Source organism: Nicotiana tabacum, chromosome 17 (genome assembly GCF_000715075.1).
Source record: "Nicotiana tabacum cultivar K326 chromosome 17, ASM71507v2, whole genome shotgun sequence".
Lineage (NCBI taxonomy): Eukaryota > Viridiplantae > Streptophyta > Magnoliopsida > Solanales > Solanaceae > Nicotiana > Nicotiana tabacum.
Window position 1 is genome coordinate 87,528,966 of NC_134096.1, and position 12,429 is coordinate 87,541,394.

Sequence of the window (12,429 nt, forward strand, 5' to 3'; positions counted from 1 at the left end):
AGTACGGTGGCCCGGCCCACTCAAAAGGCGGGGGCGCAGACTAAAATATGGGAATCAAGCGGATTATAGTTTTTTGGCCGAAAAATATAAAAAATGAGGAACGATCATGGTGAGGCGGTGACTATGGTTCCTTAGGTCATATTTGAAGGCCCGGAAAAAATTTAGGCGTTCGGGGTCCGGGGGGCCGGTGACAACTCGGAAGACGTGGGCTATAGCATACGAAAATATGGGAATCGCGCGAAATTCAAGTTTTTTGGCCGAAAAATGCAAAAATTGAGGAACGATCATGGGGGGCAAGTGACTTTGGTTCCTTAGGTCGTATTTGATGGCCCGAAAATATATTAGGAGATTGGGGTTCAGGGGTCTCGGGACCACTTGGAAGGCGTGGGCTATAGCACACGAAAATATGAAAATCGGGCAGAATTCTAATTTTTTGGCTGTAAAACGCAAAAAATGAGGAAAGGTCATGTCGGGGTGGTGACGATGGTTCCTTAGGTTGTATTTGATGGCCCAGAAAACTTTTAGGCAATCGGCTCCGTGGGGCCCTACCCATTGGGAAGGCGTGGGCTATAGCACACGAAAATATGGGAATCAGGTGGAATTCTAATTGTTTGGCCGAAAAATGCAAAAAATGAGGAATAATCAGGGCGGGGCGGTGATTATGGTTCCTTAGGTCGTATTCGGTGGCCAAGAAACTTTTTAGGTGATCGGGGTCCGGGGATCCCGGGACCACTTGGAAGGCGTGGGCTATAGCACACAAATATATGGGAATCAGGCGGAATTCTAGTTTTTTTGCCGAAAAATGTAAAAAATGAGGAACGATCATGGCGGGGCAGTGACTATGATTCCCTAGGACGTATTTGATGGCCCGAAAAAGTTTTAGGCGATCCCAGTCCAGGGAGCCTGGCCCACTCGGAAGGCGTTGGCGCACACGAAAATATGGGAATCACGCGGATTCTAGTTTTTTGGCCGAAAAATGCAAAACATGAGGAACGATCATGGCGGGGCGGTGACTATGGTTCCTTAGGTCGTATTTGAGGGCCAGGAAAAATTTTAGGCAATCGGGGTCCGGGGGGCCCGAAACAACTCGGAAGACATAGGCTATAGCACACGAAAATATGGGAATCGCACGTAATTCAAGGTTTTTGGCCGAAAAATGCAAATGATGAGGAACGATCATGGTGGGGCGATGACTATGGTTCCTTAGGTCGTATTTGATGGCCCAAAATTGTTTTAGGAGATCGGGGTTAGGGGGTCTCGGGACCACTTGGAAGGCGTGGGCTATAGCACACGAAAATATGGGAATCGGTAGAATTCTAGTTTTTTGGCTGTAAAACACAAAAAATGAGGAAAGGTGATGTCGGGGCGGTGACTATGGTTCCTTAGGTCGTATTTCATGGCCCGAAAAAATTTTAGGCAATCGGCTCCGTGGGGCCCTACCCATTGGGAAGGCGTGGGCTATAGCACACGAAAATATGGGAATCAGGCGGAATCTAATATTTTGGCCGAAAAATGCAAATAAAGAGGAATGATCATGGCGGGGCGGTGACTATGGTTCCTTAGGTCGTATTTGATGGCTCGAAATTTTTTTAGGCGATCCCAGTACGGATGGCCCGGCCCACTCAGAAGGCGTGGACGCACACGAAAATATAGGAATCAAGCGGATTATAGTTTTTTGGCCGAAAAATATAAAAAATGAGGAACGATCATGGCGGGGCGGTGACTATGGTTCCTTAGGTCGTATTTGAAGGCCCCGAAAAAATTTAGGCGTTCGGGGTCCGGGGGGCCGGTGACAACTCGGAAGACGTGGGCTATAGCACACGAAAATATGGGAATCGCGCGGAATTCAAGGTTTTTGGCCGAAAAATGCAAAAATTGAGGAATGATCATGGCGGGGCAGTGACTATGGTTCCTTAGGTTGTATTTAATAACCCGGTAAATTTTAGGCGATCCGAGTCCGGGGGTCCCGAGAATACTTGGTAGGCGTGGGCTATAGCACACAAAAATATGCGAATCGGGCAGAATTCTAGTTTTTTGAACGTAAAATGCAAAACATGAGGAATGCTCATAGCGGGGCGGTGACTATGGTTCCTTAGGTCGTATTTGATTGCCCGGAAAAATTTTAGGCGATCGGGGTCCGGGGGTCACGGGGCCACTCGGAAGGCGTGGGCTGTAGCACACGAAAATATAGGAATCTGGTGAAATTCTAGTTTTTTGGCCAAAAAACGTAAAAAATGAGGAACGATCATGGCAGGGCGGTGAATATGGTTCCTTAGGTCGTATTTGATGGACCCAAAAAATTTGTCCTGGGAGCCCAGGACCACTAGGAAGGCGTGGGCTGTAACACACAAAAATATGGGAATCCTTAGGTCGTATCTGATGGCCCAAAATAATTTTAGTAGATCGGGGTTCGGGAGTCCCGGGACCACTTGGAAGGCGTGGGCTATGGCACACGAAAATACGGGAATTAGGCGGAATTCTAGTTTTTTGGCCATAAAAAGCAAAAAAATGAGGAAAGGTCATGGCGGGGCAGTGACTATGTTTCTCTAGGTCGTATTTGATGGCCCGGAAAAATTTTAGGCGATCCGAGTCCGGGGGATCCGGCCCACTCTGAAACCGTGGGCTATAGCACATGAAATTATGGGAATCGGGTGAAATTCTAGTTTTTTGGCCGAAAATGCAAAAAATGAGGAACGATCATGAGGGGCGGTGACTATGGTTCCTTAGGTTGTATTTGACGGACCGGAAAATTTTTAGGCGATCGGGGTCCGGGGGGCCCGGGACCACTAGTAAGGCGTAGGCTGGAGCACACGAAAATATGGGAATATGGCAGAATTCTAGTTTTTTGGCCGAAAAATGTAAAAAAGGAGGAACGATCATGACGGGGCGGTGAATATAGTTCTATAGGTCGTATTTGATGGCCGAAAATTTTTTAGGCAATCCGAGTCCAAGGGCCCCAGCCCACTCGGAAGACGTGGGCTATAACACACGAAAATATGGGAATCGGGCAGAATTTTAGTTTTTTCGCCTTAAAATGCAAAAATGATGAAACGTCATAGCGGGGAGGTGAGTAGGGTTACTTAGGTCATATTTAATGGCCCGAAAAAATTTTAGGCGATCCGGCTTCGGGGTCCTGGCCCACTCGGAAGGCGTGGGCTTATAGCACACGAAAATATTAGAATCAGGCGGAATTCTAGTTTTTTGGCTGAAAAATGCAAAAAATGAGGAACGATCATGGCAGGGAGGTGACTATGGTTCCCTAGGTCGTATTTGATGGCCCGAAAAAAATTTAGGCGATCCGAGTCTTGGGGCCCGGCCTACTCGGAAGGCGTGGGATATAGCACACGAAAATATGGGAATCGGGCGGAATTCTAGTTTTTTGGCCGTAAAATGCAAAAAGTGAGGAACGATCATGGCGGGGCGGTGACTATGCTTCCTTAGGTCGTATTTAATGGCCCGGAAAAATTTTAGGCGATCCGAGTCCGGGGGTCCCGAGACTACTTGGAAGGCGTGGGCAATAGCACATGAAAATATGGGAATCGGGAGGAATTCTAGTTTTTTGGCCGAAAACGCAAACAATGAGGAACGAAAATGTCGGGGCGGTGACTATGGTTCCTTAGGTCGTATTTGATGGCCCGAAAAATTTTTAGGCGATCGGGGTCCGGGGTGGCCGGGGACAACTCGGAAGGCGTGGTCTATAGCACACGAAAATATGGGAATCAGGCAAAAATCTAGTTTTTTGGCCGTAAAACGCAGAAAAACCGAGGAATGGTCATGGCGGGGCAGTGACTATGGTTATATAGGTCGTATTTGTTTGCCCGAAAATTGTTTAAGCGATCTGAGTCCAGGGGGCTCAGCCCACTCGGAAGACGTGGGCTATAACACACGAAAATATGAGAATCGGGCGGAATTCTAGTGTGATGGCCGAAAAATGGAAAAAATGAGGAACGATCACGATGGGGCGGTGACTATGGTTCCTTAGGTCGTATTTGATGGCCCGAAAAAAATTTTGGCGATCAGGGTCTGGGGGTCCCGGGACCACTCGGAAGGCGTGGGCTGTAGCACACAAAAATATGGGAACCTGACGGAATTCTAGTTTTTTTTGCCGAAAAACATAAAAAATGAGGAATGATCATGGTGGGGCGGTGACTATAGTTCCTTAGGTCGTATTTGATGGCCCGAAAAAATTTTAGGCGATCCCAGTCCGGGGGGCCCGGCCCACTCGGAAGGCGTGGGCGCACACGAAAATATGGAAATCGGGCAGAATTCTAGTTTTTTGGCCATAAAATGCAAAAAATGAGGAAAGGTCATGGTGGGGCGGTGACTATAGTTCCTTAGGTCATATTTGATGGACTAGAAAAATTTTAGGCCATCGAGGTCCGGGGGTCCCGGGACCACTTGGAAGGCGCGGGCTATAGCACACGAAAATATGGGAATCAGGCGTAATTCTAGTTTTCTGGCTGAAAAATGCAAAAAATGAGGAATGATCATGGAGGGGCGGTGACTATGGTTCTTTAGGTCGTATTATATGGCCTGGAAAATTTTAGGCGATCCGGCTCCGGGGACCCAGCCCACTCGGAAGGCGTGGGCTATAGCACACGAAAATATTGGAATCAGGCGAAATTCTAGTTTTTTGGCCGAAAAACGCAAAAACTGTGGAATGATCATGGCGGGGCGGTGACTATGGTTCTTTAGGCCATATTTTATGGCCTGACAATTTTAGGCGATCGGGGTCCGGGGGTCCTGAGACCACTTTGAAGGAGTGGGCTATCACGAAAATATGGGAATCAGGCGGAATTCTAGTTTTGTGGCCGAAAAATATAAAAACAATAAGGAACGATCATGGCGGGGCGGTGACTATGGTTCCCTAGGTCGTATTTGATGGCTCAAAAAAGTTTTAGGCTATCCGAGTCAGGGGGCCCGGTCCACTCGGAAGGCGTGGGCAATAGCACACAAAAATATGGGAATCGGGCAGAATTCTTGTTTTTGGCCGTAAAATACAAAAAGTGAGGAACTATCATGGCGGGGCAGTGACTATGGTTCCTTATTTCGTATTTAATGGACCGGTAAAATTTTAGGCGATCCGAGTCCGGGGGTCCCGGGACTACTTGGAAGGCGTGGGCTATAGCACACGAAAATATGGGAATCGGGAGGAATTCTAAGTTTTTGGCCGAAAAAATGCAAACAATGAGGAACGCTCATGGCGGGGCGGTGACTATCGTTACTTAGGTCATATTTGATGCCCCGAAAATTTTTTAGGTGATCTGGTCCAGGGGCCCTAGCCAACTCGGAAGACGTGGGCTAAACCACATGAAAATATAGGAATCGCGTGGAATTCTAGTTTTATGGCCGAAAAACAGAAAAAATGAGGAACGATCATGACGGGGCGGTGACTATGGTTCCTTAGGTCATATTTGATGGCCCGAAATTTTTTTAGGCGATCCCAGTCTTGGGGGTGCGGCCTCTCGGAAGGCTTGGGCATACACGAAAATATGGGAATCATGCGGAATTCTATTTTTTGGCCTAAAAATGCAAAAAATGAGAAATGATCATGGTGGGGCGGTAACTATGGTTCCTTAGGTCGTATTTGATGAACCGAAATTTTTTTAGGTGATTGGGGTCCGGGCGGCCCGGGACCACTCGGAAGGCGTGGGCTGTAGCACATGAAAATATGGGAATCTGGCAGAATTCTAGTTTTTTGGCCGAAAACGCAAAAAAAGAGGAACGATCATGGCGGGGCGGTGACTATGGTTCCTTAGGTCGTATTTGATGGCCCGAATAAATTTTAGGCGATCCCAGTCCGGGGGGCCCGACCCACTCGGAAGGCGTGGGCGCACACGAAAATATGGGAATCGGGCGGAATTCTAGTTTTTTTGCCATAAAATGCAAAAAAAATGAGGAAAGGTCATATTTGATGGCCTAGACAAAGTTTCGGCTATCGGGGTCCGGGGGTCCCGGGACCACTTGGAAGGCGTGGGCTATATCACACGAAAATATGGGAATCAGGGGGAATTCTAATTTTTTGGCCGAAAAATGCAAAAAATGAGGAAAGGTCATGGCGGTGCGATGACTATGGTTTCTTAGGTCGTATTTGATGGCCTAGAAAAATTTTAGGCTATCAGGGTCTGGGGGTCCCGTGACCACTTGGAAGGCGTGTAGCACACGAAAATATGGGAATCAGGTGAAATTCTAGTTTTTTGGCCATAAAATGCAAAAATTGAGGAAAGGTCATTTAAAGGCGGTGACTATGGTCCCTTAGGTTGTATTTTATGGCCAGGAAAAATTTTAGGCTATCGAGGTTCGAGGGTCCAGGAGCACTTTGAAGGAATGGGCTATAGCACACGAAAATATGGGAATTAGGCAAAATTCTAGTTTTTTGGCCAAAAAATGCAAAAAATGAAGAACGATCATGGAGGGGCGGTGACTGTGGTTCCCTAGGTCGTATTTGATGGCCCGGAAAAATTTTATGCGATTCCAGTCCGGAGGGTCCGGCCCACTCGGAATGAGTGGGCGTACACGAAAATATGGGAATCACGCTGAATTCTAGTATTTTTGCCAACAAATGCAAAAAAATGAGGAATGATCATGGCGGGGCAGTGACTATGGTTCCCTAGGTCGTATTTGATGGCCCGAAAATTTTTTAGGTGATCCGAGTCGGGGGGCCCGGCCCACTCGGAAGGCGTGGGCTATTGCACTCGAAAATATGGGAATCAGGCGAAATTCTAGTTTTTTGGCCAAAAAACGTAAAAAATGAGGAACGATCATAGCGGGGCGGTGACTATGGTTCTTGAGGTCATATTTGATGGCCCGAAAAATATTTTGTCTATCCGAGCCTAGGGGGCCCGGCCCAATCGGAAGGCGTGGGCTATAGCTCACGAAAATATGGGAAGCGGGCGGAATTCTAGTTTTATGGCCGAAAAACAAAACAAATGAGGAACGATCATGACGAGGCGGTGACTATGGTTCCTTAGGTCGTATTTGATGGCCCGAACAATTTTTAGGCGATCCTAGTCCGGGGGTCCAGGCCCACTCGGAAGGCGTGGGCTATAGCACACGAAAATATGGGAATCGGGCGAAATTCAAGTTTTTTGGCCGAAAAACACAAAACATGAGGAACGATCATTACGGGGCGATGACTATGGTTCCTTAGGTCATATTTGATGGCCCGGAAATAATTTAGGCGATCCGGCTCCGGGGGGCCCTACCCACTAGGAAGGCGTGGGCTATATCACACGAAAATATTAGAATCAGGCGAAATTCTAGTTTTTTGGCCGAAAAATGCAAAAAAATGAGGAACAATCATGGCAGGGCGGTGACTATGGTTCCTTAGGTCGTATTTGATGGACCAGAAAAATTTTAGGTGTTTGGGGTCCGGGGGGGCCGGGACCACTCGGAATAGCACACGAAAATATGGGAATCGGGCGCAATTCTAGTTTTTTGGCCAAAAAACGTAAAACATGAGGAACGATCAAGGTGGGGCGGTGACTATGGTTCCTTAGGTCGTATTTAATGGCCCGGAAAAACTTTAGGCGATCCGAGTCCGGGGGTCCCGGGACCACTTGGAAGGCTTGGGCTATAGCACACGAAAATATGGAAATCGGGCGAAATTCTAGTTTTTTGGCCGAAAAATTCAAAAAGTGAGGAGCGATCATGGCGGGGCATTGAATATGGTTCCTTAGGTCATATTTGATGGCCCAAAAAACTATTAGGCAATCCGAGCCCGAGGGCCCGGGCCACTCGGAAGGCGTGGGCTATAGCATATGAAAATATGGGAATCGGACGGAATTCTAATTTTTTGTCCGACAAATGCAAAAAATGAGGAACGATCATGACGGGGCGGTGACTATGGTTCCTTAGGTCGTATTTGATGTCCCGAAAAAATTTTAGGCGATATGGCTCCGGGGGGGCGCTACCCACTGGGAAGGCATGGGTTATAGCACGAAAATATTGGAATGAGGTATAATTCTAGTTTTTTGGCCGAAAAAATGCAAAACATGAGGAACGATCATGGCGAGGTGGTGAATATAGTTCTTTAGGTCATATTTTATGGCCCGAAAAAATTTAGGCGATCGGAGTTCGGGGGTCCCGGGACAACTTGGAAGGCGTGGGCTACATCACACGAAAATATGGGAATCAAGCGAAATTCTAGTTTTTTGGCCGAATAATGCAAGAAATGAGAAACGATCATGGCGGGGCAGTGACTATGGTTCCCTAGGTCGTATTTGATGGCCCGAAACAATTTTAGGCGATCCGAGTCAGGGGGCTCGGCCCACTCGGAAGGCGTGGGCTATTGCACGCGAAAATATGGGAATCGGGCGGAATTCTAGTTTTTTGGCCGAAAAATGTAAAAAATGAGGAATGATCAGTGCGGGGCGTTGACTATGGTTCCTTATGTCTTATTTGATGGCCTGAAAAACATTTAGGCTATCCGAGTCCATGGGGCCCGGCCCACTCGGAAGGCGTGGGCTATAGCGCACGAAAATATGGGAATCGGGAGGAATTCTAGTTTTATGGCCGAAAAACGAAAAAATGAGGAACGATCATGACGGGGTGGTGACTATGATTCCTTAGGACGTATTTGATGGCCCGATAATTTTTTAGGCGATCCCAGTCCGGGGGCCAGGCCCACTCGGAAGGCGTGGGCTATAGCACACGAAAATATGGGAATCAGGCGCAATTCTAGTTTTTTGGCCAAAAAACGTAAAACATGAGGAACGATCATGGCGGGGAGGTGACTATGGTTCCTTAGGTCATATTTGATGGCCCGAAAATATTTTAGGCGATCAAGTTCCAGGGGGCCCGGCCCATTCGGAAGCGTAGTAGTACACGAAAATATGGGATCGCCTAAAAAATTTTCGGGCCATCAAATATGACCTAAGTACACGAATCAGGCGGAATTCTAGTTTTTTGGCCGAAAAACGCAAAGAATGAGGAACGATCCGGGCGGGGCGGTGACTATGGTTCCTTAGGTCGTATTTGAGGACCCGAAAAAATTTATGCGATCGAGGTTCGGGGGTCCCGGGACCACTTGGAAGTCGTGGGCTATAGCACACGAAAATATGGGAATCGGGCGAAATTCTAGTTTTTTGGCCGAAAAATAAAAAAAATGAGGAACGATCATGGCGGGGCGGTGACTATGGTTCCCTAGGTCGTATTTGATGGCCCGAAAAAATTTTAGGTGATCCGAGTCGGGGGGCCCAGCCCACTCGGAAGGCGTGGGCTATTGCACGCGAAAATATGGGAATCGGGCGAAATTCTAGTTTTTTGGCCGAAAAACGTAAAAAATGAGGAACGATCACAGCGGGGCAGTGACTATGGTTCTTGAGGTCATACTTGATGTCCCGAAAAACATTTTGGCTATCCGAGTCCAGGGGGCCCGGCCCACTCGGAAGGCGTGGGCTATAGCACACGAAAATATGGGAAGCGGGCAGAATTTTAGTTTTATGGCCGAAAAATGCAAAAAATGAGGAACGATCATGACGGGGCGATGACTATGGTTCCTTAGGTCGTCTTTGATGGCCCGGAAAAATTTTAGGCGATCCGACTCCGGGGGGCCCAACCCACTGGGAAGGCATGGGCTATATCACACGAAAATATTGGAATCAGGCGAAATTCTAGTTTTTTGGCCGAAAAACGCAAAAAATGAGGAACGATCATGGCGGGGCGGTGATTCTAGTTCCTTAGGTCGTATTTGATGGACCGGAAAATTTTTAGGTGATTGAGGTCCGGGGGACCCGGGACCACTCGGAAGGCGTGGGCTATAGCACACGAAAATATGGGAATCGGGCGCAATTCTAGTTTTTTGGCCAAAAAATGTAAACCATGAGGAACGATCAAGGCGGGGCGATGACTATGGTTCCTTAGGTCATATTTAGTGGCCCGGAAAAACTTTAGACGATCCGAGTCCGGGGGTCCCGGGACCACTTGGAAGGCTTGGGCTATATAGCACACGAAAATATGGGAATCTGGCAGAATTCTAGTTTTTTGGCCGAAAAATTCAAAAAGTGAGGAGCGATCATGGTGGGGCATTGACTACGGTTCCTTAGGTCATATTTGATGGCCCAAAAAACTATTAGGCAATCCGAGCCCGGGGGCCCGGCCCACTCGGAAGGCGTGGGCTATAGCATACGAAATTATGGGAATCGGACGAAATTCTGGTTTTTTGTCCGACAAATGCAAAATATGAGGAACGATCATGACGGGGTGGTGACTATGGTTCCTTAGGTCATATTTGATGGCCCGAAAAATTTTTAGGCGATCCGGCTGCGGGGGGGGCGATCCGGCTGCGGGGGGCGCTACCCACTGGGAAGGCGTGGGCTATAGCACACGAAAATATTGATATGAGGTATAATTCTAGTTTTTTGGCCGAAAAACGCAAAACATGAGGAACGATCATGGCGAGGTGGTGAAGATGGTTCTTTAGGTCGTATTTGATGGCCCGGAAAAATTTAGGCGATTGGGGTTCGGGGGTCCCGGGACAACTTGGAAGGCGTGGGGTATATCACACGAAAATATGGGAATAGGGCGAAATTCTAGTTTTTTGGCCGAAAAATGCAAGCAATGAGGAACGATAATGGCGGGGTGGTGACTATGGTTCCCTAGGTCGTATTTGATAGCCCGAAATAATTTTAGGCGATCCGAGTCAGGGGGCTCGGCCCACTCGGAAGGCGTGGGCTATTGCACGAGAAAATATGGGAATCGGGAGGAATTTTAGTTTTATGGCCGAAAAATAGAAAAAATGAGGAACGATCATGACGGGGTGGTGACTATGGTTCCTTAGGTCGTATTTGATGGCCCAAAATTTTTTTAGGCGATCTCAGTCCAGGGGGCCAGGCCCACTCGGAAGGCGTGGGCTATAGCACACGAAAATATGGGAATCGTGCGGAATTATAGTTTTTTGGCCAAAAAACGCAAAAAATGAGGAACGATCATGACGGGGCGATGACTATGGTTCCTTATGTCATATTTGATGGCCCGAAAAACTTTTAGGCGATCCGGCTCCGGGCGGCCCTACCCACTGGGAAGGCGTGGGCTATAGCACCCGAAAATATTGGAATCAGGCGAAATTCTAGTTTTTTGGCCGAAAAATGCAAAAAATGAGGAACGATCATGGCGGGGCGGTGACTCTGGTTCCTTAGGTCGTCTTTAATGGCCCGGAAAAATTTTAGGCGATCCGACTACGGGGGGCCCAACCCACTGGGAAGGCATGGGCTATATCACACGAAAATATTGGAATCAGGCGAAATTCTAGTTTTTTGGCCGAAAAACGCAAAAAATGAGGAACGATCATGGCGGGGCGGTGATTCTAGTTCCTTAGGTCGTATTTGATGGACCGGAAAATTTTTAGGTGATTGAGGTCCGGGGGACCCGGGACCACTCGGAAGGCGTGGGCTATAGCACACGAAAATATGGGAATCGGGCGCAATTCTAGTTTTTTGGCCAAAAAATGTAAACCATGAGGAACGATCAAGGCGGGGCGATGACTATGGTTCCTTAGGTCATATTTAGTGGCCCGGAAAAACTTTAGACGATCCGAGTCCGGGGGTCCCGGGACCACTTGGAAGGCTTGGGCTATATAGCACACGAAAATATGGGAATCTGGCAGAATTCTAGTTTTTTGGCCGAAAAATTCAAAAAGTGAGGAGCGATCATGGTGGGGCATTGACTACGGTTCCTTAGGTCATATTTGATGGCCCAAAAAACTATTAGGCAATCCGAGCCCGGGGGCCCGGCCCACTCGGAAGGCGTGGGCTATAGCATACGAAATTATGGGAATCGGACGAAATTCTGGTTTTTTGTCCGACAAATGCAAAATATGAGGAACGATCATGACGGGGTGGTGACTATGGTTCCTTAGGTCATATTTGATGGCCCGAAAAATTTTTAGGCGATCCGGCTGCGGGGGGGGGGGGGGGGCTACCCACTGGGAAGGCGTGGGCTATAGCACACGAAAATATTGATATGAGGTATAATTCTAGTTTTTTGGCCGAAAAACGCAAAACATGAGGAACGATCATGGCGAGGTGGTGAAGATGGTTCTTTAGGTCGTATTTGATGGCCCGGAAAAATTTAGGCGATTGGGGTTCGGGGGTCCCGGGACAATTTGGAAGGCGTGGGGTATATAACACGAAAATATGGGAATAGGGCGAAATTCTAGTTTTTTGGCCGAAAAATGCAAGCAATGAGGAACGATAATGGCGGGGTGGTGACTATGGTTCCCTAGGTCGTATTTGATAGCCCGAAATAATTTTAGGTGATCCGAGTCAGGGGGCCCGGCCCACTCGGAAGGCATGGGCTATTGCACGCGAAAATATGGGAATCGGGAGGAATTTTAGTTTTATGGCCGAAAAATAGAAAAAATGAGGAACGATCATGACGGGGTGGTGACTATGGTTCCTTAGGTCGTATTTGATGGCCCAAAATTTTTTA